The sequence below is a fragment of the Electrophorus electricus genome, chromosome 1 (genome assembly GCF_041902795.1).
Source record: "Electrophorus electricus isolate QZ-2024a chromosome 1, ASM4190279v1, whole genome shotgun sequence".
Lineage (NCBI taxonomy): Eukaryota > Metazoa > Chordata > Actinopteri > Gymnotiformes > Gymnotidae > Electrophorus > Electrophorus electricus.
The window spans coordinates 1,546,341-1,573,289 of NC_137497.1; the positions used below are offsets into that span (position 1 = coordinate 1,546,341).

At 41.4% G+C, this 26,949-nt stretch overlaps 1 protein-coding gene and 4 long non-coding RNA genes across 7 annotated transcripts in view; 4 read left to right on the plus strand and 1 right to left on the minus strand.

The window, feature by feature from the left end:
- Positions 1–26,949, plus strand: part of LOC145656919 (NACHT, LRR and PYD domains-containing protein 3-like) — a 486,221-nt gene that overhangs the window by 31,227 nt on the left and 428,045 nt on the right. The gene's annotated exons all lie outside the window — the stretch shown is intronic.
- LOC145659072 (uncharacterized) lies at positions 2,457–10,009 on the plus strand. Of its 3 annotated transcripts, none has more exons than XR_014125069.1 (5): positions 2,457–4,050; positions 5,182–5,258; positions 5,511–8,318; positions 8,460–8,751; positions 8,861–10,009. It is a non-coding gene; the product is annotated as an uncharacterized LOC145659072 (long non-coding RNA). The 3 variants fall into 3 exon arrangements; XR_014125074.1 differs by having other exon boundaries at positions 5,511–8,274; XR_014125082.1 differs by lacking the exon at positions 2,457–4,050 and adding an exon at positions 4,685–5,045.
- Positions 18,842–22,345, plus strand: LOC145659360 (uncharacterized). Its single transcript, XR_014125530.1, has 3 exons — positions 18,842–18,964; positions 20,251–20,327; positions 20,580–22,345. It is a non-coding gene; the product is annotated as an uncharacterized LOC145659360 (long non-coding RNA).
- On the plus strand, positions 23,252–25,486 carry LOC145659351 (uncharacterized). Its single transcript, XR_014125491.1, has 4 exons — positions 23,252–23,408; positions 23,550–23,841; positions 23,951–24,243; positions 25,348–25,486. It is a non-coding gene; the product is annotated as an uncharacterized LOC145659351 (long non-coding RNA).
- LOC145659384 (uncharacterized) lies at positions 24,322–25,638 on the minus strand. The gene is made up of 3 exons (XR_014125590.1): positions 25,554–25,638; positions 25,280–25,445; positions 24,322–24,759 (listed from the first exon to the last, which is right to left on the minus strand). It is a non-coding gene; the product is annotated as an uncharacterized LOC145659384 (long non-coding RNA).

Genomic DNA, 26,949 nt, shown 5'->3' on the forward strand with positions numbered 1-26,949 from the left:
TGATATTTGTTCTCACGGACTGCTCCGCCCCCGTAAGTCACGTGGTGCAGGGGCCACGCCCCCGTGATGACGCGCACCTCCCCGGGTTCAGCGTTGAGTTTGTCCGTCTCTTTAACCCGCCAGTGCGCATCTCAGTGTTGGTCGTTGTTAGCGGCATGTTCGTATCCATGTTTGTGCAGCCAGTGTTGTGGTTAAGAGTGTTTTTGTTCCCTGTTAATGTAACGTGTGAGTGCCGCCCTTGTCTTAAATGTTTAATGTCACTAAATGTTTCACAAAGTGGAGGGAGTCTGTGCGTCTCACTCGTCACAAAAGTTACACACAGTACTACATGTAGTGAAATATTGTAGGACTGTCTGTTGCCATGTGAAACAGACTACATAAAATAGATACAAAGTGGAAGAATAAGAACATATAAAAATACAGACACATAAAAAAGTTGTATGAAACATACATGTGGATGAGAACATAAAGCTCTCATATATGCGTCAAAGTTCCCTCAGGCCCTGGAGTGATACTCTGAGCACTCAGATACCGTAACAGACCGTATATATGTGCACATTATGTTGGAGTGATGCTCTGAGCACTCAAATACCGTAACATACCGTATATATGTGCATATTATGTTGGAGTGATACTCTGAGCACTCAGATACCGTAACAGACCGTATATATGTGCACATTATGTTGGAGTGATACTCTGAGCACTCAGATACCGTAACAGACCGTATATATGTGCACTTTATGTTGGAGTGATACTCTGAGCACTCAGATACCGTAACAGACCGTATATATGTGCACATTATGTTGGAGTGATTCTCTGAGCACTCAGATACCGTAACAGACCGTATATATGTGCACATTATGTTGGAGTGATACTCTGAGCACTCAGATACCGTAACAGACCGTATACATGTGCACTTTATGTTGGAGTGATACTCTGAGCACTCAGATACCGTAACAGACCGTATATATGGTCACATTATGTTGAAGTGATACTCTGAGCACTCAGATACCGTAACAGACCGTATATATGTGCATATTATGTTGGCGCGTTATTCTGACGCGTAATGGCCCAAATATGTGCACACTAGCCGTCAACTGCCAAAGCACCAAATAACACCATTTAGCAACCAGCTTAACCAGTATGTAACACACCCAATGACAAATAAATTCAAGTGTAATTTCATTATATTTACACTGAATTCTCAATTTAAATTTACTTGATTCAAAGCTTTTCACTGCATACGGCACATTAATCTATCGAGAACACATGTATTTATACTAGTGATGCATACGGTGTGTTAATCTGTGCATGAGCTTGTGCACCAAGCTCAGTGGTTAAGGTACTTGACTTGTAATTGCAAGGTTGGTGGTTCAAGCCCCACCACTGCCAAGTTGCCACTGTTGGGTCCCTCAGCAAGACCCTTAATCCTCAATTGCTTGAGTTGTACTCAGTCAGAATTGTAAAAGTGTCAGGTAAATGCCATAAATGTAATGTTCTACTCACTCACATTCCCCCACACAGACGGGTCTATATAGAACACTACACAGGGTACACATTAGTGAGATGACAGACAGAATCTATCAATGCTAGTCTGTGAAATAGATCATTGTGACATTTCATCATGGAAACTATCTGGAACAAAGTGGTGCAGCTGCATTGAAGTAAGACACTATAGTGATGATTTATAGTTTCAGTTGTGTTATGCTGTGACTTTAATAATACACAACTCTATAGCTATGTCCATGTTCCCATTATGTCAATCAAAAACTACAGAGTGAAATTCTGTAATGCTTATTTCTTCAGCACAAGATTTGTTTATTCTGTTTCTTGTTGCATTAACATTCTGTCACTGTTACTTTTGGGTTCAGCCAAAATAGTGATACTGAACCTGACAACATGTCTGTTATATGCCCTTAATCAGTGTACATCAGTTGTTCACTACATTTACAGTACACTATAGGTGGTGGTATCTTTGTCCTTAATCAGTGTACATCAGTTCACTACATTTACAGTACACTATAGGTGGTGGTATCTTTGTCCTTAATCAGTATACATCAGTAGTTCACTACATTTACAGTACACTATAGGTGATGGTGGGAAAAGTGAGGCTTTGTGAAACATTGAGATGTTCGAAGCAGTTGTGTTGAAAATAGTTTCAAGGTCTCAAAAGTGTAGTAAAGACTACTGTAGGGGACTGGGATGAATGGCACTGGTTGGCTTTATAACTGTGTTCAACCTGGTCTGTTGGCCAGAACACTTAAAGCCATACTGAGTTCAAAGGTGTAATAACAGTTATGGGCTTTGATGTTACAGAACTGAAGTAGAGAATAGGATAATAATGCTAAGAGATCAAGCACATACAGATATTACTTTAAATGTCAATGTTGCTTGTAAATGACAACCTGCACAATACACAGAAAAGCCTTTTACAGTCGATTGTAATGTCTATAGTGAGCTGAATATACAGTAACTGGTGCTTGGGTGCCATCTAGCGGCAAATCTCTAGAACTGACTCAGTGACTTGATAAACCAAGAAATGCAGTGACACAACTAACATTTAAACTACTGATTAAACCTCCTAAACTCAAGGACTGATACACAAAGGAAGTACATCTCCCAGCTGATATGAAACAAAGTATTACCAGAGGAGAGATGTGGTAAATGCTAAAATATGAAACTAAACCTACACAGAGAGCTCATGGAGTAACGTGTCTGCTCTTTAATGATAACTCTAAACATCAACTAACACTGCCTTTTCCTAACAAAACACCACCATAAAAAGAAGATGCCTGACTTACATTTTATCAGTAACACAGAGTCTCTGGGTTTAACACAAACAGAGTTTTACTGTGTGGGTAACACTCAGCACTGCAAGAAATGACGTCTAAACGCACGCAACCGTACAACCGACATCTTTAACCAATGACACAGAGTTTAACTGCATAATCCACTAATATCTTTAGCCAATGACACAATACTGAACAAATATAATATAAAGAAAAACAAAATTAAATAATATTCATCATAATTCGTCCATCACGTCTGGGCCTGTTGAACAGATACAATCTGACATGATCTCCACAGTGGCCACTTCTGCCAACATCTTGATAATTTTTTTCTGTAAAAAACAAAGAGTAACCTACTCTGCCTAGATATTATTCTGGTCGGTTATGCCAGGCTATCGATACATATGATCAATAAATATTTCAGAGAAATTACCATACAACCACAACAAAGGATGCTTGTTTTCTGTTGTGTTCTGTAAGGCTTTTAAAATTCTTGGTATCTATTTAATTAACTTTCTGTGTGGACCATATTTCATCTATGGCAGAAGGAAGTGTTGTGAATATAGATAATTATGATTATGGATAATGAAGTTCAATAAAGTAAAATAAAGGAACATCTCATTTATTATAATATTTATATTTTAAAATGTTAGTTGTTCTGCTGTTTTGGGTCTGAGTCGGCTTGTTTTCTTCCCAAATTACCTCCTCAGTCTTGGAAAAGATTCATTCACAGTGAACACTTGTTGCTGGCATACACAGGTGTTTTTACCATTATATAAATGTGTGGATATACAGCACATCACTCCTGTCAGTAAACCAGAGGATCTCTCTCTACATACTTTCTATATATTAATGTCACTGTATCTATAACTACTGCTCACTGGATGTCTCTCACTAGCCTATTAGTCAATATGTCCTCTCAATAACCTTCTATCTAGACAACACTAAATCTCTCGGTCTCTCAATTCTCTATTCTCACAAAACCCCTCAAAGTTGGGGTGTGTTTTCTTGACTTCTAAGCATTCATAGAGTGTGTGACTGAGACAGATCTGTGATCAGGGTTGTTTCAGACACTGTCAGTCAAAGCCAGGAGCAGCAGCTACTGTATAACACCTGTAGAAACACAAGCTTAGTTCACCTGTGGTCACGTGACATGGCCGTTTTGAGCCACACTTCGGATCAGCGTTTCAAAAACGCTGCGCTTCAGGAACTCGAAACAAGCGTAGAAACGTCCGTGTCGACCGTCCCATCCTAACTACAGGTAACACTACAGCTAATGAACTATACAGAGAATCTGAACTGTCCACTGAGAATGTGGACAACACTACAAAATGACTGAAACTGAACAGAAACTAACTGTAAAAAACACACATCACAACAGCAACGTTACGGCTTTACTTTAGTCCAGAGGAGTTTTAACTGGGACCATTTGGAAAGATCAATGACTAACTACGACTTAAAATCCTGATTTACAATAACTGAGCACGTATATCTGACCCCGTTAAGTTATTTTTAATATAACTGCGCAATCGTGCTGCGCGTTCGCCATTGCAGATGCGTAGCGTTAACTTCCCCAGGATTTTAAACTTTACATTTAATCCACTTTTAGGTGAACCTACGATTTAAACACAGAACTACGTACTTACAAAACACGTTGTTTAAAGTGCACCGACATCGCATTTTATCAAACAGAATGAACTTACCGTGAAATATTTTAAACGCGCGTATCTCCAATCCGCCCAACTAATGGTGACATTTCAGAAAATACTTTCGTTTTCTAGAGAAGGGAGAGACTACAGGAACTCCAGCGGGTAAGTAAAGGGCGGAGCACATGTCAATCACTTTCAACTGAAGCCAATTACACAACCGATTTATGATGTCAGTCATTTTTATTAAGCCAATCAGCAGCCAAAGTTAACTGTCCGTCATTTTTCTGCAGCCAATGACTTGTTTTGCGGCAGCGCTGAGAGTAAATCTCCACTATGTCGCATTAGTTACCTCCATATAACATTAATACAGAATACTCCGCAATATAAGACAAATATAGGAGTTCTAAATAAGCAGATTATTTTGTAGACATAGAACATAGAACACAGAACACATAGAACAGAACACATAACACATAGAACACAGAAAACATAGAACACATAGAACACAGAACACATAGATCACAGCCTAACAGTAGTAGAACAGCAGTAAATCTGTATTTGCGTTGCTTTAAATGCCCTGCAGAGGAGATAAAGATACAAGACAACAGTAAGAATAAATAACAGTATATATAAATAACTACTCGGTCATGATATTATGACAAAATTAAATTTGTCAATTTCTTTTGAAAAGGGAAAACTGTCAGTGCCTGTGAAGTGTGGCTATTCATTTTTTGATTCTACAGATAGCGACCCTCAAGTACAGATCCCTGACTACCTGAGAGTCGTTCCAAAAAGGTTGTGGGCTGAACACAAGGACCAAGTGAGCTTTATAAACTGAACCATATCAGGCTAAATTACTAACAGTAGCTAGTGTGCTTCAAGCAATGTCCTCTTTCTCGTGAAAAGGAAGCAGACATTGTGGCTGTTATGAATTCACTGAAACAGCAAGGTGTGATTACACTTGTTAATCTCCTGCCACTCACAACCCTTTTATTGTTGGTGATTTACGTTCAGCCTTTTTCTGCATCCCTGTGCATAAGAACACAGCCTATTTTTGCTTTCACTTTTAAAGGAAAACAATATTCCTGGACTCGGTTGCCGCAGGGTTTTCTGGATCCTCCTGCTGTCTTTGCCGCCGCTGTGCGAGACTCCCCATCCTCACTGATGCTACCTGAAGGCTGTACGGTGCTACAGTACACAGATGACATTATACTGACTGCTGAAAATGAGCACACGTGCAGAGAGGTTCAACAAGGCTGCTGACACATCTGGCTGATGCAGCTTCAAGGCTGCGCTTGATAAACTGCAATACTGTCAAACAAGGTCTAATTTTTATTGTTTATTCTGTCTCAAGGAAGTCGCAAGAATCACATACAGGACCGTATACAGGACCGCATACAGGACCGTATACAGGACCGCATATACAGGACCGCATACAGGACCACATACAGGACCACATACAGGACCGCATATACAGGACCGCATACAGGACTGCATACTGGACTGCATACCAGACCACATACAGGACTGCATACAGAACCTCATACAGGACTGCATACAGAACCTCATACAGGCTGTCAAGGCATTCAAAGTACCAGCCACAAAGAGGGGCATGATGTCATTCCTGGGTCTGATCTACTATTGTTGTTCATGGAGACCAGACTGTTCATTCCATGACAAGATCCTGAGACAGAGCTGCAGTTCAGATTCTCCTAACACTGTCACATGGACAACTGAGACAAACTAGAAACAAAACAGGGGACAGTGAGGCCACAGAGTGGCCATCGGACTGTACTGACACCTTCATCTCACATATTGTAGCCACTGACCCGTGCTGGACCGACGTCGCTATAATACAAGAAAATAGTGAACAAGCAGATATTGACTTTTGGAGTGCAAATAAGTGCACTTGAGGTACTGAAGGCTTTCTTACCTGACCCGACGGCCACACTGCATTAACTAAATCTTGTTTAGCATTTCTCGTGTGACATTTTCATGGTGTCTGTCATGTCGGGGGTGATTGATAATATTAACAACAGATTAACTAAAGTAATGCAACAGAGAGGAACACAGCTTCAGTTTTTAATCCTTCAACACCTCTAGTGATATAGTTAACAATAATAATAATAATAATAATAATAATAATAATAATAATAAATCCCTTTTTAACTACCTCTCCCTTGTCACGGTTGGTCATCCAGTAGGAGGGACACGCCCACTCCTGCTAGGGATCACACAACGGCCCTGCTCTAAATCACCTATTAATTGTGTTCACCTGATCCTTATTTCCCTTCACCCCCTATTTAAACCCAAGACAGCACTGCACATTAGCAGACTACAGAGTTATGAGTCTCTACAAGACGCAACATTTCCTAGAGAGAGCTAGACTTGTTGTTGTTGTTGTTGTTGTTGTTTTGATAGTGCTTTGGGTCTTTACTTTCTATGTACGCTAAAGAGCACTTCCTCACAACCTCACCTTTCACTCCCTCTGTGCCGCCCACGTCACACCCTTCATTCATACATACACACATACGCATACTCACACTCTCTCTCTCACTCACACACACACCTGTCCAGTGGAAGTTTATGGCATAGGGGAAAGTGTATGGGTAGGTGTGTGTGAGAGGATGTGATTGGCTGTGTGTAAGTAAATGCACCGTGATGGTGCAGTTAGCAAAAAGCTGTTTTATTACATACACACCTACAGGCTGTGTCTGATTCCATACTGTACAGAAGTTTTATGCTTGCATTTTATCAGTGATGAAAATGTTAGTCTGGAAAAAAGGTGAAAAATTAAAGCCAGCCTTAACCTCATTGGTCTGTGTGATCATTTGTGTGTTGTGATTGGCTAGTCATCATTTTGGTTCCTGTGTACATTAGTTGGTCCATTTCTTCTTCCTTTCTCTTTGTCCTGAATGTGTTTTATTTGGAGTATGTGATGTGTTTTGATATGAATTTGTAACAGTTTTATGAAGACTGACGTCGCTGCTGTTGTAAACCAGACAGCTCCACAACCTTGATCTCTGACTTATGTCCTTTGTTCTGATGTGTGGGTGTATCCGTGGATATTTAGTGGATTATTTGATCATTTGAGCTGTTTATTTTATAAAGATTCAATATGTGCAATATGTGCATTTTACACAAGCTTGCCATCCCAATACTCCACATTCCTGCCGTAAAAACACTGCAATGTCATATTTTGAATATGTTGCAAAGTGTTTTCCAAGAATATCACAGAGTGAATTGATCATTTGCTTTGTGTTTTTTATGCCATTTTAAAAAGATACTATAGTGAACTGATCAGCTATTTGCACAATATTGCTCAATATTTTATCCACCTTCCTAAGAAAGTGATCTTTATAAATGTAGTGGATTTAACAGAAAAAATGGAAGGTTTGAATTTCCAAAAAATAAGACTTTTCTCTTCTACATATGCTTTAACACATACTTTCTTTAGGTGCATTAGACCCAAGATATGTTTAAATAAGCTGAATAACATGTTTATTTTAGATTTTCATTGTGTGAACTAAAGGAGCGAGAAACTTCCTCTACGGATGATGACAAGATGGAGGTTCGTGCCAAGCCTTCAGTGCAGACTCACCGGAAACCTGCTGAAACTTGTGACTTGTGGTTTCCGTTTCTGCTTTTCTGCTCAGTTCCACAGGGGGTTTGTTGTCTTGTATCTAAGACAGTAATGTCACTCTATAGATTTCCTTACACAGAGAGCTGTTTGACACCAGAGTGTTGACTAGCTGATATGTTTACAAATAAATAAACCCACCAAAGTGGTGGGTAGCTAGTTAATATGTTTACAAATAAATAAACCCACCAAAGTGGTAGGTAGCTGATATGTTTACAAATAAATAAACCCAACAGAGTGGTGAGTAGCTAATATGTTTACGAATGAAACATTGGCTTGGGATTTGGTCAGCTAACGCTAGCTAACCTACGGGCTACTCTGAACACTGATGTCTGATTTATTGAATGCCTTTTTAAACTCCACTTTCTTAATCTTTTTCAGTTCCTGTATCGACCTTCTCTTCAGTAAAGGGGAATCTTCATGACGATGCTACTCTCCCCTGCACTCAGATGTGTTCTGGTCTGGTCACATGGACTGTGTTTGATAAACAACTTGACATTCTGGATCAGTGTAACCAGACATTCTGTCAGTCAAAGGAGGGATTTTACATGTCATATGATCAGTACCTGAAGGAAGCTCCTCAGCATCACTGATGTTGATTACACTAAGAGGAACTGGTACACCTGTGAGTGTGATGGTGTAGACATCTGTGATATGGGTCTATGGATAGAGGGTAAGGGTTTGTTCTCTCAGTCTTTGCTAACGAACCCTTAATCATTTAGTTTTAATAGTATGTATTACATTTGAGCCCCTTTAAAGTTACTGATGGTTTTTCTTTTCAGCATTGAGTTCTTCAGTTCAGATCAAGCCCATTGAAAATCTGGTGCTGGATTTGTCCATATCAGAGTCAGTGGAGATTATTTATAACAGCACAGGTGCAGCTGCTCCCTCTAGTGGACAAATCTGCACAGTGGCTGGACACTCACTGAAGTGTGAACCTGAATACACTCAGAGAGCGTCGCTCATCTCTGCTGTTGAGCTGAGAGGAACCGCACCATCTGATAGTGGATCATTTACATAATCAGAGACACTAAGAATGAAGAGATTATTCAAACATAAACAGTTACTGTGGAAGGTAAGTGTAGTTATTGTGATTTTAATGTTATCTAGAATTACTTTATGTTGGGAAGGAGGGTGTGAGTAGTGTCAGTAACTTTTCATGCACATCTGTGGTTCAGTATTAGTTTGACTATAAATGCCGGGATCATGTGAACAGTGTGGACTGAGTGTAATAGTTTGAGGTCTTGGTCTTAATTGAGGTGCTGTTTATCGAAGCATATCCCCACTAAAGCATGTGATGTTCACTGGACTCTTTGAGGTGGATTCTCAGATGGACACTCTTAGATCCAGCCATTGATGTTTTACAGCACTTTGTGTGATGCCTGCTTACTGATACCAAAACAATTATGAGTGATTGAGTGATGAGTGAGAATTCAAGTGTCTGTATTTATGAATGTATGGAAACAGGGATGTCAGGAGGGTGGCCAATCGTTACAGTGTGTGTATGTCCAGCAATGGTTGGTGCTCTTTCCTGGTCTTAACCTCCTCCCCTTCCTCTGCACTGGTGCACTCCCCCAGGGGGCTGTGGTTTCTGATAGCGAGAACACTGTAAATTCGCTGATGCTTCTCATCAGTCTGTGTGTGATTTGAGTGCAAAAGCTGATTTCTGTCTGTAAAGTGTTCTTGAGTTTGAGAAAGGTGCTAAATAAATGTAGCCGACTAATAATAATAATTTTATTTCTAGTGTGGCTTATGTGTTTTTTTAGTTTGGCCTTGTCTGCCTGAAGCTCAATCCCTCTACATACGACCCTCAATAAATCAACAAACACTTCACCCTCAGTATCACTGTTCAAGTATCTCAGTGCTGTAGCACCTGAAGCCCAGACCAGGTGATAACACAGGGAAGGGCAAGACACCCCATACGCCATCATAAATATAATCCCATAATCCATTATAATCCTGTTTTTAGAGGGAAACAAGGAGGAGTTGTGATAATGTAGTTCATGTAGTTCTCAATAACTGAATTATAACTCCAGACTGTTGAAGAATGGCATCTTGTCATCTTAACTAACTCTGGTAGTGTAATTTATTTAAAAAAAAAACAATCAGTAAACTCACGTATGGATAAACTTTATTGTGTCATGAAGGGGGTTTTCCGTGTGTGTGTGTTGCAGAAGTCCAGCTGTATCAGAGCTCCACAGTGACGGTGTTGTTGGTGCTCCTGGCTCAGATGGGGGCGGAGCTTGTGGCAGCAGGTCTGGTGATTGTGCAGCTGAGGACAAAAATCAGCAGTGAATGGAGACCGTAACCATGACAACAGAGGAATTAAAATGACTGGACTAAACCACTCAGATGAAGAGCAGAGGGGATCTCCCAATAATAACCATGAGGAACTCTGAGAGATGATAAATGATTTGGCTCTCTTGTATACACACACACACACACACGTATGTACCCACACTGCCTTTCTGTGTACCATTCAGGGGTCAGAGATCAGTGTATGTTCAGTCATACCTGATCAGAGTTTTATCACATTAGCACTCCTGAACTCACCTGGTAGAGCAGGTACAGTAACATACATCTCCAGAATCGTGGTCTGATCCTCAGAGAGCACACATAATGTCATACTGATGAATATGTATCAGTCGCTATAAGACCATCTGCCCAGTACTGTAAATGTAATATAAAGATGTTTATGTAAATATTACTATGAGATCCTGTGATGTAATTTAATGCACATGTAAATACTTTACACAAAAGTCAAGGAAAAACAGGCAGTTTTGCTTGTAGCATCTTTACATTTTCGTTGCCAATTATCAACATTTTTTATTAAAGTTTCAAGGACCAGTATCAAAATAAATGGTTCCAATGGGAGGATGGAGGGATTAATGAAAGGAGAGGAGAGAAGGAGAAGGAGTTCACAGACGAGTGCTGTTGGTGTAATATGCAGTTTGGAGCTTGAGGTCCATTGATGGTCTTTGCCAAGCCTGGTGGCTGTAGCCTTCAAGTTCAGGGAGATAAAATGTCATCAGTACAAAATGCAATTTTCTGCCAGGAGTTGCTTAATGTTTATCTTTAAAAATGACAAATTTTATTTTTTGTTCTTCTGTCAGCACTACTCTGAGCCAAAGATGTTTTAAACTTTCATGAATATTAATGAGGTATTTATGCTCTGTGCCTCTGTAAAGCCAACCTCTTTCCTTGCAGTGCCTTATGGGTAAAAACCGGCCATGTGTTTTATTTATTTATTTTTTAATCTCAGACATATAATGTAATGCTGTTTATTTTTACATACAAGAAGAAATCATATTTTATGCCACTTCTTTTGTTTAAATGTATTACTGTATTTTGATACCTGAAGCATTGTTACCAAAATATAATCTTTTAAATACATCTATGGTCTGTTTATCTCTAATTTTCCCCTTTGAAACTGCTGATTACAGTCTGATTTGATATTTTTGATATTTTGAATAAGTAAATGTTAACATAGCATTACTGCTAATAAGTTTGAACAAAATGAATACTTTGATTAATGATGATTGAGGCATTTGAAGTGTTTGATCATTTGGGGGTGTCTATGGAAATGATACCTGTAAAATAGATGTTATTTCTTAACAAATATTAGCAAGTAAAAACAACACACTAAAAGAAAAAGACATTTTGATCAGTGGATTTATGTTAAAGGACCAACTAGATAAAAGTGTAATTTTGCTCCAAGTATGGATTTAAAACTCAATGATACTATTTCAGATGCAAAGAACTTAATCACATTCATACTAGAATAATTGGATACATTTTTTCTAAGATGACTTGGAAGGCGAGGATCAGGAGTTGAGTCTGTCCGACTGGGAGGCTGATTTAAGGGGATCAATGAACTGGAGAGACTTGGTGGTGTGTATTTTTTCATTTATGTATTTATTTTCATATCTTATTTTCTTAGCTAAGTAATATATGTATGAAACTCTGGTAAAGAGTGTCTGCCAAACACTATAAATGTAATCTGTATAAGTGTGAATGTAATGTTTAGCATTGCTTCATAAAGTTGGTATTGCAAATAATTCTTGAATCACTCTCAATTAGTTACATAGCTGCTTGATGTGGAGTGTAAAGGAACCTTTGTCTTGAGAGGTCCTAAGCCAGCTGATTCTTGCTGTAGTCAATGACTAATTTCTATGTCTTCTACTGTGTCAGACTGTAACACCGCCTCACCAGACCTGCACACCTTCACATACTGGTACAGTGCTCATGTAGCCTACTTCCAGGTACTCTGAAAAGTCCGTCCCTCATGATACTAGCATAGAATATCAGTAAACTGCGTGCGCAATGGTTGGGGGCCAATCTTCTCTGTGGCCAGTCTGGGGCCCCGGGGCCCCTCCGGAGCTGCTTCGGCCCCCCCCCTTGGCCCTTCCGGAGGCGCCCGAGCCCATCCGCGCCGTCCCCGGCCTTCCCGGATGCACGGTTCACCCAGAACCCAGAATCTGCCCAAATTCCTGGCCTGGTGACCTCTGTGACCTCTCTGGCAAGGAGGCGGGACTATGGCGATAGAGGGTCCGCTGTTGTTTCGCATATTAAGTAGCCATGTGCAGTTGAGCATGCATGTCAAGTAGCTTTGTTTCATGCTGTTAGACTGGCTTTCCAATATCTTCTATCTGTGTGTAATTATATTCATTTAAGATTAAGATTAAAAATTTGAAGATTAAGATTAAAAATCCAGACATCACTTCGTGCAACAGAATGCACAATAAATCTGTGCTGCTTCACTTTGTGAGGTATAACAGTATTAAACAGTGCCGCTTCACTTTGTGAAGTATAACAATATTAAACAGTGCCGCTTCACTTTGTGAAGTATAACAGTATTAAACAGTGCCGCTTCACTTTGTGAAGTATAACAGTATTAAACAGTGCCGCTTCACTTTGTGAAGTATAACAGTATTAAACAGTGCCGCTTCACTTTGTGAAGTATAACAGTATTAAACAGTGCTGCTTCACTTTTGAAAGTACAAATGATTATGAACAAGACCCAGAATAAATAATTAAAATAGGAATAAATATACACACAGAATAAATAATTAAAGCAGGAATACATATAAAACTATGTAAACCTGCCGTGGCCAAACTCTTTAGTTTCATGAACTCTCTCATGAAGTGCCACACGTCCAGCCTGCGACCAGCTGGTCCACTCATGGAACAGGCCGCTGCCTTGATCTTGCCCACGCTGGACCAGCAGTCATGGTCCATGTACAGGAGACAGGCACGCGCAAAACACACACATCCAACAGACAGACATGTGCCAAACACACAAACAATACAACAGACAGACACATGCCAAACACACAAACAATACAACAGACAAACACGTGCAAAACACACACACACACACACACATCCAACAGACAGACACGTGCAGAACACACACAGATAAAACAGACAGGCACGTGCAAATCACACACACACACACACACACACACACACACAACAGGCAGGCAATCGAAAAACACACACAAACAGACAACAAACAAGCACGCGCAAAACACACACAGACCCATACACACAACAGACAGGCACGCGCAAAACACACACACACAGAACAGACAGGCACCCACAAAACACACATACACACACACACTACAAACATGCACGTGCAAAACACACACACACAAACAACAGACAGACACGTGCAAAACATGCACATACAGACAAACACGTGCCAAACACACACACACACAACAGACAGGCACGCACAAAACACACACAGACCCATACACACCACAGACAGGCATGTGTAAAACACACACACAACAAACTGACATGTACAAACACACACTCACACACACTTACACACAACCATTTCACTACGAGTTATACTGTGTATGACTATTTATGTGACAAATAAACCAAATTTGAAACTTGAAACACACACAACAAACAGGCAAGTGCAAAACACACACACACACACACACACACACACACACACACACACAACAGACAGGCACACTACAAACAGGCATGTGCAAAACACACATACACACAATATAACAGACAGGCACTTGCAAAACACACACACATCCAAGAGACACACACAGAACACGTACATCCAACAGAAAGGTAAATGCAAAACACACACGCACAAAACAGACAAACACGTGCCAAACACACACACACACACACACACAACAGACAGACACACAAATCCAACAGACAGGCACGCATAAAACACACACACACACACACACACACACAGACAGGCATGTGCAAAACACACACATACAGACAGACACGTGCCTAACACACAAACGATACAACAGACAGACACACAAAACAAACATGCAATACAACAGACAGGCACATTCAAAACAGAGACATCCAACAGACAGACACGTGCAGAACACGCACAATACAACAGATAGGCATGCGCAAAACACACACACACAACAGACAGACACGTGCAAAACACACACACACATCCAACAGACAGGCACATGCAAAACACATACAGATAAAACAGACACATCCAACAGACAGGCACGCATAAAATACACACACACACACACACACACAACAAACTGACATGTGCAAAACACACACTCACACACAATTACAAAACAAACATGCAATACAACAGACAGGTACATTCAAAACAGAGACATCCAACAGACACGTGCAGAACACGCACAATACAACAGATAAGCATGCGCAAAACACACACACAACAGACAGGTACGTGCAAAACACACACACACACACATACACACATCCAACAGACAGGCACATGTAAAACACATACAGATAAAACAGACAAGCACGTGCAAAACACACACACACACACACACACAACAGACAGGCATGTGCACAACACACACATCCAACAGACAGGCATGTGCAAAACACCCACATGCAACAGACACACACAAAACATGCACATTCAACAGATAGACACACGCATCCAACAGACAGGCACATGCAAAACACACACACACACACAACAGACAGGCACACGCAAAACACACACACACACACACACTTTCTACCTTCCTTTCTACCTTTCCTCGGGAGGTCCTTTCTACCTTCCTCGAGAGTTCACTTCGGTCATCATCAACACTGTGTACATCCCACCTCAGGCTAACATGGACACTGCACTGTGGGAACTTCATGAGGCTCTCACACAGTTTCAGGCACAGCACCGGGACGCTGCACTTATTGTGGTTGGGGATTTCAACAGCGCTAACCTCAAGCGTGCGGTGCCCAACCTTTACCAGCACGTAACCTTCCCCACCAGGGGAAACAGGACACTAGACCACTGCTACACCCCATACAAGGACAGCTACAAGGCACTAGCTCATCCACCGTTTGGTAAGTCGGACCACACCGCCATCTTCCTCCTACCAAAATATAAACAAAGGCTGAAACTGGAAGCTCCGGTTCAGAGGGAGGTCGCGCGCTGGACAGACCAATCGGTGGCCGCTCTGCAGGACGCTCTGGATGACGCGGACTGGAACATGTTCCGGCGCAGCACTGATGATGTCAGCGAGTTTACGGAGGCAGTAGTAGGATTTATTGGGAAACTGGTGGACGACACGATCCCAAGAACCACCATCAAGAAGTTTTCCAACCAGAAGCCCTGGGTGGACAGAACCATCCGCGAGGCTCTGAACTCTCGCACTGCTGCCTACAATGCGGGGATCATCAGCGGGAACATGGACGAGTACAAGTCTGCAGCATACGGAGTGCGCAGGGCGGTGAGGGAGGCGAAGCGGCGCTACGGGAAGAAACTAGAGACACAGTTCCAGCAGAGTGGCTCTAGATCCCTGTGGCAGGGACTACGGATGATCACGGACTACAGGAGCCCACCCTCCGGACTTTGCTCGCTTCGAGGCTACATCTAGCAGCGCTAATGCTAACAGCGCCAATGCTAACGGCGCTAGTGCTAACAGCACTAATGCTAACGGCGCTAGTGCTAACAGCACTAATGCTAACGGCGCTAGTGCTAACAGCACTAATGCTAACGGCGCTAGTGCTAACAGCACTAACGCTAACGGCGCTAATGCTAACGGCGCTAATGCTAACAGCACTAATGCTAACAGCACTAATGCTAACGGCGCTAGTGCTAACAGCGCTAGTGCTAACAGCACTAATGCTAACAGCACTAATGCTAACAGCGCCAATGCTAACGGCGCTAGTGCTAACGGCACTAATGCTAACAGCGCTAATGCTAACAGCGCTAATGCTAACAGCGCCAATGCTAACAGCACTAATGCTAACAGCGCTAATGCTAACAGCACTAATGCTAACAGCGCTAATGCTAACAGCACTAATGCTAACAGCACTAATGCTAACAGCACTAATGCTAACAGCACTAATGCTAACAGCACTAATGCTAACAGCGCTAATGCTAACAGCGCCAATGCTAACAGCGCTAATGCTAACAGCGCTAATGCTAACAGCACTAATGCTAACAGCGCTAATGCTAACAGCACTAATGCTAACAGCGCTAGTGCTAACAGCACTAATGCTAACAGCGCCAATGCTAACGGCGCTAGTGCTAACAGCACTAATGCTAACAGCGCCAATGCTAACAGCGCTAATGCTAACAGCGCTAATGCTAACAGCGCTAATGCTAACAGCGCTAATGCTAACAGCACTAATGCTAACAGCGCTAGTGCTAACAGCACTAATGCTAACAGCGCTAGTGCTAACAGCGCCAATGCTAACAGCGCTAGTCCAAATGGCACTATCGGCGCAGCCAGTGGCACATGCGCGGGGCCCACCATAGAACAGCGCCCTCTCATCATTACGGAGAGTGACGTGAGGAGAGTGTTTAAAAGGGTGAATACCAGGAAGGCGATGGGACCAGACGGTATCTGCGGGAGGGTCCTCAAAGCCTGCGCAGATCAGCTAGCCCCGGTATTCACCGACATCTTCAATCTCTCCCTGACGCTCGGTATTGTCCCGTCCAGCTTCAAGCGGTCCACCATCGTCCCCGTCCCGAAGAAACCTCGACCCTCCGACCTCAATGACTACCGCCCTGTCGCCCTCACATCAGTCGTGATGAAGTGTTTTGAAAAGCTAGTCAGAGACTTCATCACATCTTCACTGCCAGCCTCCATGGACCCACTGCAGTTTGCATACCGCCACAACCGCTCCACTGACGATGCGATTGCACATCTGCTCCACACTACACTGACTCACCTGGACGAAGGGAGGGGAAATTATGTTAAAATGCTATTTGTCGACTACAGTTCAGCATTTAACACTATCATTCCCTCCCTACTCACTACTAAGTTGGGAGATCTAGGACTGCATACATCCCTGTGCGACTGGATCTCCAACTTCCTAACAGACAGACCACAATCAGTACGGGTGGGCAACTGCGCCTCATCCACCCTCACCCTCAGCACTGGAGCTCCTCAGGGTTGTGTCCTAAGCCCCCTGCTCTACTCACTGTACACCTACGACTGCACAGCCACTTCCAGCTCTAACACCATTGTCAAGTTTGCTGATGACACCGTTGTCGTGGGTCTGATCTCGGACAACGACGAGAGGGCCTACCTGGAGGAGATTAAACACCTGGAAAACTGGTGCCAGGAAAATAATCTCCTCCTAAACGTCAGTAAGACAAAGGAGCTGATCGTGGATTGCAGCAAGAAGCAGGAGCGGCACTACCAACCTGTGAGGATCAGTGGAACCATGGTGGAGAGAGTAGATAGTTTCAGGTACCTTGGTGTTCACATCTCGCAGGACCTGTCCTGGTCCCGCCATACCAGCTCCCTGGCAAAGAAGGCTCGTCAGCGTCTTTATCACCTCAGACGCCTAAGGGACTTCAGACTGCCCTCCAAGGTACTGCGGAACTTCTACACCTGCACTATCGAGAGCATCCTCACGGGGAACATCACAGTCTGGTTTGGAAATAGCACCAAGCAGGACAGACAAGCACTCCAAAGGGTAGTGCGTTCAGCAGAGCGCATCACTCACTCGGAACTTCCTGACCTGCAGACCACCTACTACAAGCGGTGCCAAACCAAGGCCAGGAAAATTGTGAAGGACCCCACCCATCCCAACAATAGACTGTTCTCTCTGTTGAGGTCAGGGAGGCGCTTCCGCTCCCTGAAGGCCAAGACAGAGAGGCTGAAGAGGAGCTTCTTCCCACAGGCCATTCGGGCCCTGAATCAGGGAAACTGATAAACTGTGGGGACCACCACCACCACCACGTAACATGACTGTTACGTAACATGACTGTATATCTGTATATCTGTACCACCACGTAACATGACTGTATATCTGTACATCTGTATATATAGATTTAGATTTATACTCAATTAACCTGTTACAACAACTGTAGATATGGTACTATACAATGGATCTGTACATTCTGTAGATTGTGTACATATATACTCAACCATATACATTGTACATTGTGTATATAATCATAATATACATATATTGTACATACATTGTTAATATATTTTTGTACATACATAGAATATATATTTATCTGTATATATATTTTTTTCTCTATGCACCCCTGGTTCTCTTCCTCAGTTTGGACAGAGCACTCTCCACCATTTCACTGCGTGTTGTACTGTGTATGACTATGTATGTGACAAATAAACCAAACTTGAAACTTGTATGTGTTTTCTTGACTTCTAAGCGTTCATAGAGTGTGTGACTGAGACAGATGTGTGATCAGGTGTGTTTCAGACACTGTCAGTCAAAGCCAGGAGCAGCAGGTACTGTATAACACCTGTAGAAACACAAGCTTAGTTCACCTGTGGTCACGTGACATGGCCGTTTTGAGCCACACTTCGGATCAGCGTTTCAAAAACGCTGCGCTTCAAAATCTCGAAACAAGCGTAGAAACGTCCGTGTCGACCGTCCCATCCTAACTACAGGTAACACTACAGCTAATGAACTATACAGAGAATCTGAACTGCCCACGGAGAATGTGGACAACACTACAAAATGGCTGAAACTGAACAGAAACTAACTGTAAAAAACAAACATCACAGCAGCAACTTTACGTTTAGACCAGAGGAGTTTTAACTGGGACCATTTGGAAAGATCACTGACTAACTACGACTTAAAATCCAGATTTACAATAACTGACCACATATATCTGACCCCGTTAAGTTATTTTAAATATAACTGCGCAATCGTGCTGCGCGTTCGCCATTGCAGATGCGTAGCGTTAACTTCCCCAGGACTTTAATCTTTACATTTAATCCACTTTTAGGTGAACCTACGATTTAAACACAGAACTACGTACTTACAAAACACGTTGTTTAAAGTGCACCGACATCGCATTTTATCAAACAGAATGAACTTACCGTGAAATATTTTAAACGCGCGTATCTCCAATCCGCCCAACTAATGGCGACAGTTCAGAAAATACTTTCGTTTCCTAGAAAAGGGTGAGACTACAGGAACTCCAGCGGGTAAGTAGAGGGCGGAGCACATGTCAATCACTTTCAACTGAAGCCAATTACACAACCGATTTATGATGTCAGTCATTTTTATTAAGCCAATCAGCAGCCAAAGTTAACTGTCCGTCATTTTTCTGCAGCCAATGACTTGTTTTGCGGCAGCGCTGAGAGTAAATCTCCACTATGTCGCATTAGTTACCTCCATATAACATTAATACAGAATACTCCGCAATATAAGACAAATATAGGAGTTCTAAATAAGCAGATTATTTTGTAGACATAGAACATAGAACACAGAACACATAGAACAGAACACATAACACATAGAACACAGAAAACATAGAACACATAGAACACAGAAAACATAGAACACATAGAACACAGAACACATAGAACAGAACACATAACACATAGAACACAGAAAACATAGAACACATAGAACACAGAAAACATAGAACACATAGAACACAGAAAACATAGAACACATAGAACACAGAAAACATAGAACACATAGAACACAGAACACATAGATCACAGCCTAACAGTAGTAGAACAGCAGTAAATCTGTATTTGCGTTGCTTTAAATGCCCTGCAGAGGAGATAAAGATACAAGACAACAGTAAGAATAAATAACAGTATATATAAATAACTACTCGGTCATGATATTATGACAAAATTAAATTTGTCAATTTCTTTTGAAAAGGGAAAACTGTCAGTGCCTGTGAAGTGTGGCTATTCATTTTTTGATTCTACAGATAGCGACCCTCAAGTACAGATCCCTGACTACCTGAGAGTCGTTCCAAAAAGGTTGTGGGCTGAACACAAGGACCAAGTGAGCTTTATAAACTGAACCATATCAGGCTAAATTACTAACAGTAGCTAGTGTGCTTCAAGCAATGTCCTCTTTCTCGTGAAAAGGAAGCAGACATTGTGGCTGTTATGAATTCACTGAAACAGCAAGGTGTGATTACACTTGTTAATCTCCTGCCACTCACAACCCTTTTATTGTTGGTGATTTACGTTCAGCCTTTTTCTGCATCCCTGTGCATAAGAACACAGCCTATTTTTGCTTTCACTTTTAAAGGAAAACAATATTCCTGGACTCGGTTGCCGCAGGGTTTTCTGGATCCTCCTGCTGTCTTTGCCGCCGCTGTGCGAGACTCCCCATCCTCACTGATGCTACCTGAAGGCTGTACGGTGCTACAGTACACAGATGACATTATACTGACTGCTGAAAATGAGCACACGTTGAACCTCTCAGAGAGGTTCAACAAGGCTGCTGACACATCTGGCTGATGCAGCTTCAAGGCTGCGCTTGATAAACTGCAATACTGTCAAACAAGGTCTAATTTTTATTGTTTATTCTGTCTCAAGGAAGTCGCAAGAATCACATACAGGACCGTATACAGGACCGCATACAGGACCGTATACAGGACCGCATATACAGGACCGCATACAGGACCACATACAGGACCACATACAGGACCGCATATACAGGACCGCATACAGGACTGCATACTGGACTGCATACCAGACCACATACAGGACTGCATACAGAACCTCATACAGGACTGCATACAGAACCTCATACAGGCTGTCAAGGCATTCAAAGTACCAGCCACAAAGAGGGGCATGATGTCATTCCTGGGTCTGATCTACTATTGTTGTTCATGGAGACCAGACTGTTCATTCCATGACAAGATCCTGAGACAGAGCTGCAGTTCAGATTCTCCTAACACTGTCACATGGACAACTGAGACAAACTAGAAACAAAACAGGGGACAGTGAGGCCACAGAGTGGCCATCGGACTGTACTGACACCTTCATCTCACATATTGTAGCCACTGACCCGTGCTGGACCGACGTCGCTATAATACAAGAAAATAGTGAACAAGCAGATATTGACTTTTGGAGTGCAAATAAGTGCACTTGAGGTACTGAAGGCTTTCTTACCTGACCCGACGGCCACACTGCATTAACTAAATCTTGTTTAGCATTTCTCGTGTGACATTTTCATGGTGTCTGTCATGTCGGGGGTGATTGATAATATTAACAACAGATTAACTAAAGTAATGCAACAGAGAGGAACACAGCTTCAGTTTTTAATCCTTCAACACCTCTAGTGATATAGTTAACAATAATAATAATAATAATAATAATAATAATAATAATAAATCCCTTTTTAACTACCTCTCCCTTGTCACGGTTGGTCATCCAGTAGGAGGGACACGCCCACTCCTGCTAGGGATCACACAACGGCCCTGCTCTAAATCACCTATTAATTGTGTTCACCTGATCCTTATTTCCCTTCACCCCCTATTTAAACCCAAGACAGCACTGCACATTAGCAGACTACAGAGTTATGAGTCTCTACAAGACGCAACATTTCCTAGAGAGAGCTAGACTTGTTGTTGTTGTTGTTGTTGTTGTTGTTGTGGTTGTTGTTTTGATAGTGCTTTGGGTCTTTACTTTCTATGTACGCTAAAGAGCACTTCCTCACAACCTCACCTTTCACTCCCTCTGTGCCGCCCACGTCACACCCTTCACTCATACATACACACATACGCATACTCACACTCTCTCTCTCACTCACACACACACACACCTGTCCAGTGGAAGTTTATGGCATAGGGGAAAGTGTATGGGTAGGTGTGTGTGAGAGGATGTGATTGGCTGTGTGTAAGTAAATGCACCGTGATGGTGCAGTTAGCAAAAAGCTGTTTTATTACATACACACCTACAGGCCGTGTCTGATTCCATACTGTACAGAAGTTTTATGCTTGCATTTTATCAGTGATGAAAATGTTAGTCTGGAAAAAAGGTGAAAAATTAAAGCCAGCCTTAACCTCATTGGTCTGTGTGATCATTTGTGTGTTGTGATTGGCTAGTCATCATTTTGGTTCCTGTGTACATTAGTTGGTCCATTTCTTCTTCCTTTCTCTTTGTCCTGAATGTGTTTTATTTGGAGTATGTGATGTGTTTTGATATGAATTTGTAACAGTTTTATGAAGACTGACGTCGCTGCTGTTGTAAACCAGACAGCTCCACAACCTTGATCTCTGACTTATGTCCTTTGTTCTGATGTGTGGGTGTATCTGTGGATATTTAGTGGATTATTTGATCATTTGAGCTGTTTATTTTATAAAGATTCAATATGTGCAATATGTGCATTTTACACAAGCTTGCCATCCCAATACTCCACATTCCTGCAGTAAAAACACTGCAATGTCATATTTTGAATATGTTGCAAAGTGTTTTCCAAGAATATCACAGAGTGAACTGATCATTTGATTTGTGTTTTTTGTCATTTTAAAATATACTATAGTGAACTGATTAGCTATTTGCACAATATTGCTCTATATTTTATCCACCTTCCTAAGAAAGTGATCTTTATAAATGTAGTGGATTTAACAGAAAAAATGGAAGGTTTGAATTTCCAAAAAATAAGACTTTTCTCATCTACATATGCTTTAACACACACTTTGTTTAGGTGCATTAGACCCAAGATATGTTTAAATAAGCTGAAGAACATGTTTATTTTAGATTTTCATTGTGTGAACTAAAGGAGCGAGAAACTTCCTCTACAGATGATGACAAGATGGAGGTTCATGCCAAGCCTTCAGTGCAGACTCACCGGAAACCTGCTGAAACTTGTGACTTGTGGTTTCTGTTTCTGCTTTTCTGCTCAGTTCCACAGTGGGTTTGTGGTCTTGTATCTAAGACAGTAATGTCACTCTATAGATTTCCTTAGACAGAGAGCTGTTTGACACCAGAGTGTTGACTAGCTGATATGTTTACAAATAAATAAACCCACCAAAGTGGTGGGTAGCTAGTTAATATGTTTACAAATAAATAAACCCACCAAAGTGGTAGGTAGCTGATATGTTTACAAATAAATAAACCCAACAGAGTGGTGAGTAGCTAATATGTTTACGAATGAAACATTGGCTTGGGATTTGGTCAGCTAACGCTAGCTAACCTACGGGCTACTCTGAACACTGATGTCTGATTTATTGAATGCCTTTTTAAACTCCACTTTCTTAATCTTTTTCAGTTCCTGTATCGACCTTCTCTTCAGTAAAGGGGAATCTTCATGACGATGCTACTCTCCCCTGCACTCAGATGTGTTCTGGTCTGGTCACATGGACTGTGTTTGATAAACAACTTGACATTCTGGATCAGTGTAACCAGACATTCTGTCAGTCAAAGGAGGGATTTTACATGTCATATGATCAGTACCTGAAGGAAGCTCCTCAGCATCACTGATGTTGATTACACTAAGAGGAACTGGTACACCTGTGAGTGTGATGGTGTAGACATCTGTGATATGGGTCTATGGATAGAGGGTAAGGGTTTGTTCTCTCAGTCTTTGCTAACGAACCCTTAATCATTTAGTTTTAATAGTATGTATTACATTTGAGCCCCTTTAAAGTTACTGATGGTTTTTCTTTTCAGCATTGAGTTCTTCAGTTCAGATCAAGCCCATTGAAAATCTGGTGCTGGATTTGTCCATATCAGAGTCAGTGGAGATTATTTATAACAGCACAGGTGCAGCTGCTCCCTCTAGTGGACAAATCTGCACAGTGGCTGGACACTCACTGAAGTGTGAACCTGAATACACTCAGAGAGCGTCGCTCATCTCTGCTGTTGAGCTGAGAGGAACCGCACCATCTGATAGTGGATCATTTACATCATCAGAGACACTAAGAATGAAGAGATTATTCAAACATAAACAGTTACTGTGGAAGGTAAGTGTAGTTATTGTGATTTTAATGTTATCTAGAATTACTTTATGTTGGGAAGGAGGGTGTGAGTAGTGTCAGTAACTTTTCATGCACATCTGTGGTTCAGTATTAGTTTGACTATAAATGCCGGGATCATGTGAACAGTGTGGACTGAGTGTAATAGTTTGAGGTCTTGGTCTTAATTGAGGTGCTGTTTATTGAAGCATATCCCCACTAAAGCATGTGATGTTCACTGGACTCTTTGAGGTGGATTCTCAGATGGACACTCTTAGATCCAGCCATTGATGTTTTACGGCACTTTGTGTGATGCCTGCTTACTGATACCAAAACAATTATGAGTGATTGAGTGATGAGTGAGAATTCAAGTGTCTGTATTTATGAATGTATGGAAACAGGGATGTCAGGAGGGTGGCCAATCGTTACGGTGTGTGTATGTCCAGCAATGGTTGGTGCTCTGTCCTGGTCTTAACCTCCTCCCCTTCCTCTGCACTGGTGCACTCCCCCAGGGGGCTGTGGTTTCTGATAGAGAGAACACTGTAAATTCGCTGATGCTTCTCATCAGTCTGTGTGTGATTTGAGTGCAAAAGCTGATTTCTGTCTGTAAAGTGTCCTTGAGTTTGCGAAAGGTGCTAAATAAATGTAGCCGACTAATAATAATTTTATTTCTAGTGTGGCTGATGTGTGTTTTTAGTTTGGCCTTGTCTGCTCCTGAAGCTCAATCCCTCTACATACGACCCTCAATAAATCAACAAACACTTCACCCTCAGTATCACTGTTCAGGTATCTCAGTGCTGTAGCACCTGAAGCCCAGACCAGGTGATAACACAGGGAAGGGCAAGGCACCCCATACGCCATCATAAATATAATCCCATAATCCATTATAATCCTGTTTTTAGAGGGAAACAAGGAGAGGAGTCGTGATAATGTAGTTCATGTAGTTCTCAATAACTGAATTATAACTCCAGACTGTTGAAGAATGGCATCTTGTCATCTTAACAAACTCTTAATTTATTTAAAAAAAAACAATCAGTAAACTCACGTATGGATAAACTTTATTGCGTCATGAAGGGGGTTTCTGACTGTTTTTTCCGTGTGTGTGTGTTGCAGAAGTCCAGCTGTATCAGAGCTCCACAGTGACGGTGTTGTTGGTGCTCCTGGCTCAGATGGGGGTGGAGCTTGTGGCAGCAGGTCTGGTGATTGTGCAGCTGAGGACAAAAATCAGCAGTGAATGGAGACCGTAACCATGACAACAGAGGAATTAAAATGACTGGACTAAACCATCACATTTATCACATTAGCACTCCTGAACTCACCTGGTAGAGCAGGTACGGTAAGATACATCTCCAGAATCGTGGTCTGATCCTCAGAGAGCACACATAATGTCATACTGATGAATATGTATCAGTCGCTATAAGACCATCTGCCCAGTACTGTAAATGTAATGGAAAGATGTTTATGTAAATATTACTATGAGAGCCTGTGATGTAATTTAATGCACATGTAAATACTTTACACAAAAGTCAAGGAAAAACAGGCAGTTTTGCTTGTAGCATCTTTACATTTTCGTTGCCAATTATCAACATTTTTTATTAAAGTTTCAAGGCTCAGTATCAAAATAAATGGTTCCAATGGGAGGATGGAGGGATTAATGAAAGGAGAGGAGAGAAGGAGAAGGAGTTCACAGACGAGTGCTGTTGGTGTAATATGCAGTTTGGAGCTTGAGGTCCACTGATGGGTCTCTTTGCCAAGCCTGGTGGCTGTAGCCTTCAAGTTCAGGGAGATAAAATGTCATCAGTACAAAATGCAATTTTCTGCCAGGAGTTGCTTAATGTTTATCTTTAAAAATTACAAATTTTATTTTTTGTTCTTCTGTCAGCACTACTCTGAGCCAAAGATGTTTTAAACTTTGCTCATGAATATTAATGAGGTATTTATGCGCTGTGCCTCTGTAAAGCCAACCTCTTTCCTTGCAGTGCCTTATGGGTAAAAACCGGCCATGTGTTTTATTTATTTATTTTTTAATCTCAGACATATAATGTAATGCTGTTTATTTTTAAATACAAGAAGAAATCAGATTTTATGGTACTTCTTTTGTTTAAATGTATTACTGTATTTGGATACCTGATGCATTGTTACCAAAATATAATCTTTTAACTACATCTATGGTCTGTTTATCTCCAGTTTTCCCCTTTGAAACTGCTGATTACAGTCTGATTTGATATTTTTGATATTTTGAATAAGTAAATGTTAACATAGCATTACTGCTAATAAGTTTGAACACAAACTTATTGCAACAACAGACTCAAAATGAATACTTTGATTAATGATGATTGAGGCATTTGAAGTGTTTGATCATTTGGGGGTGTCTATGGAAATGATACCTGTAAAATAGATGTTATTTCTTAACAAATATTAGCAAGTAAAAACAACACACTAAAAGAAAAAAACATTTTGATCAGTGGATTTATGTTAAAGGACCAACTAGATAAAAGTGTAATTTTGCTCCAAGTATTGATTTAAAACTCAATGATACTATTTCAGATGCAAAGAACTTAATCACATTCATACTAGAATAATTGGATACATTTTTTCTAAGATGACTTGGAAGGCGGGGATCAGGAGTTGCGTCTGTCCGACTGGGAGGCTGATTTAAGGGGATCAATGAACTGGAGAGACTTGGTGGTGTGTATTTTTTCATTTATGTATTTA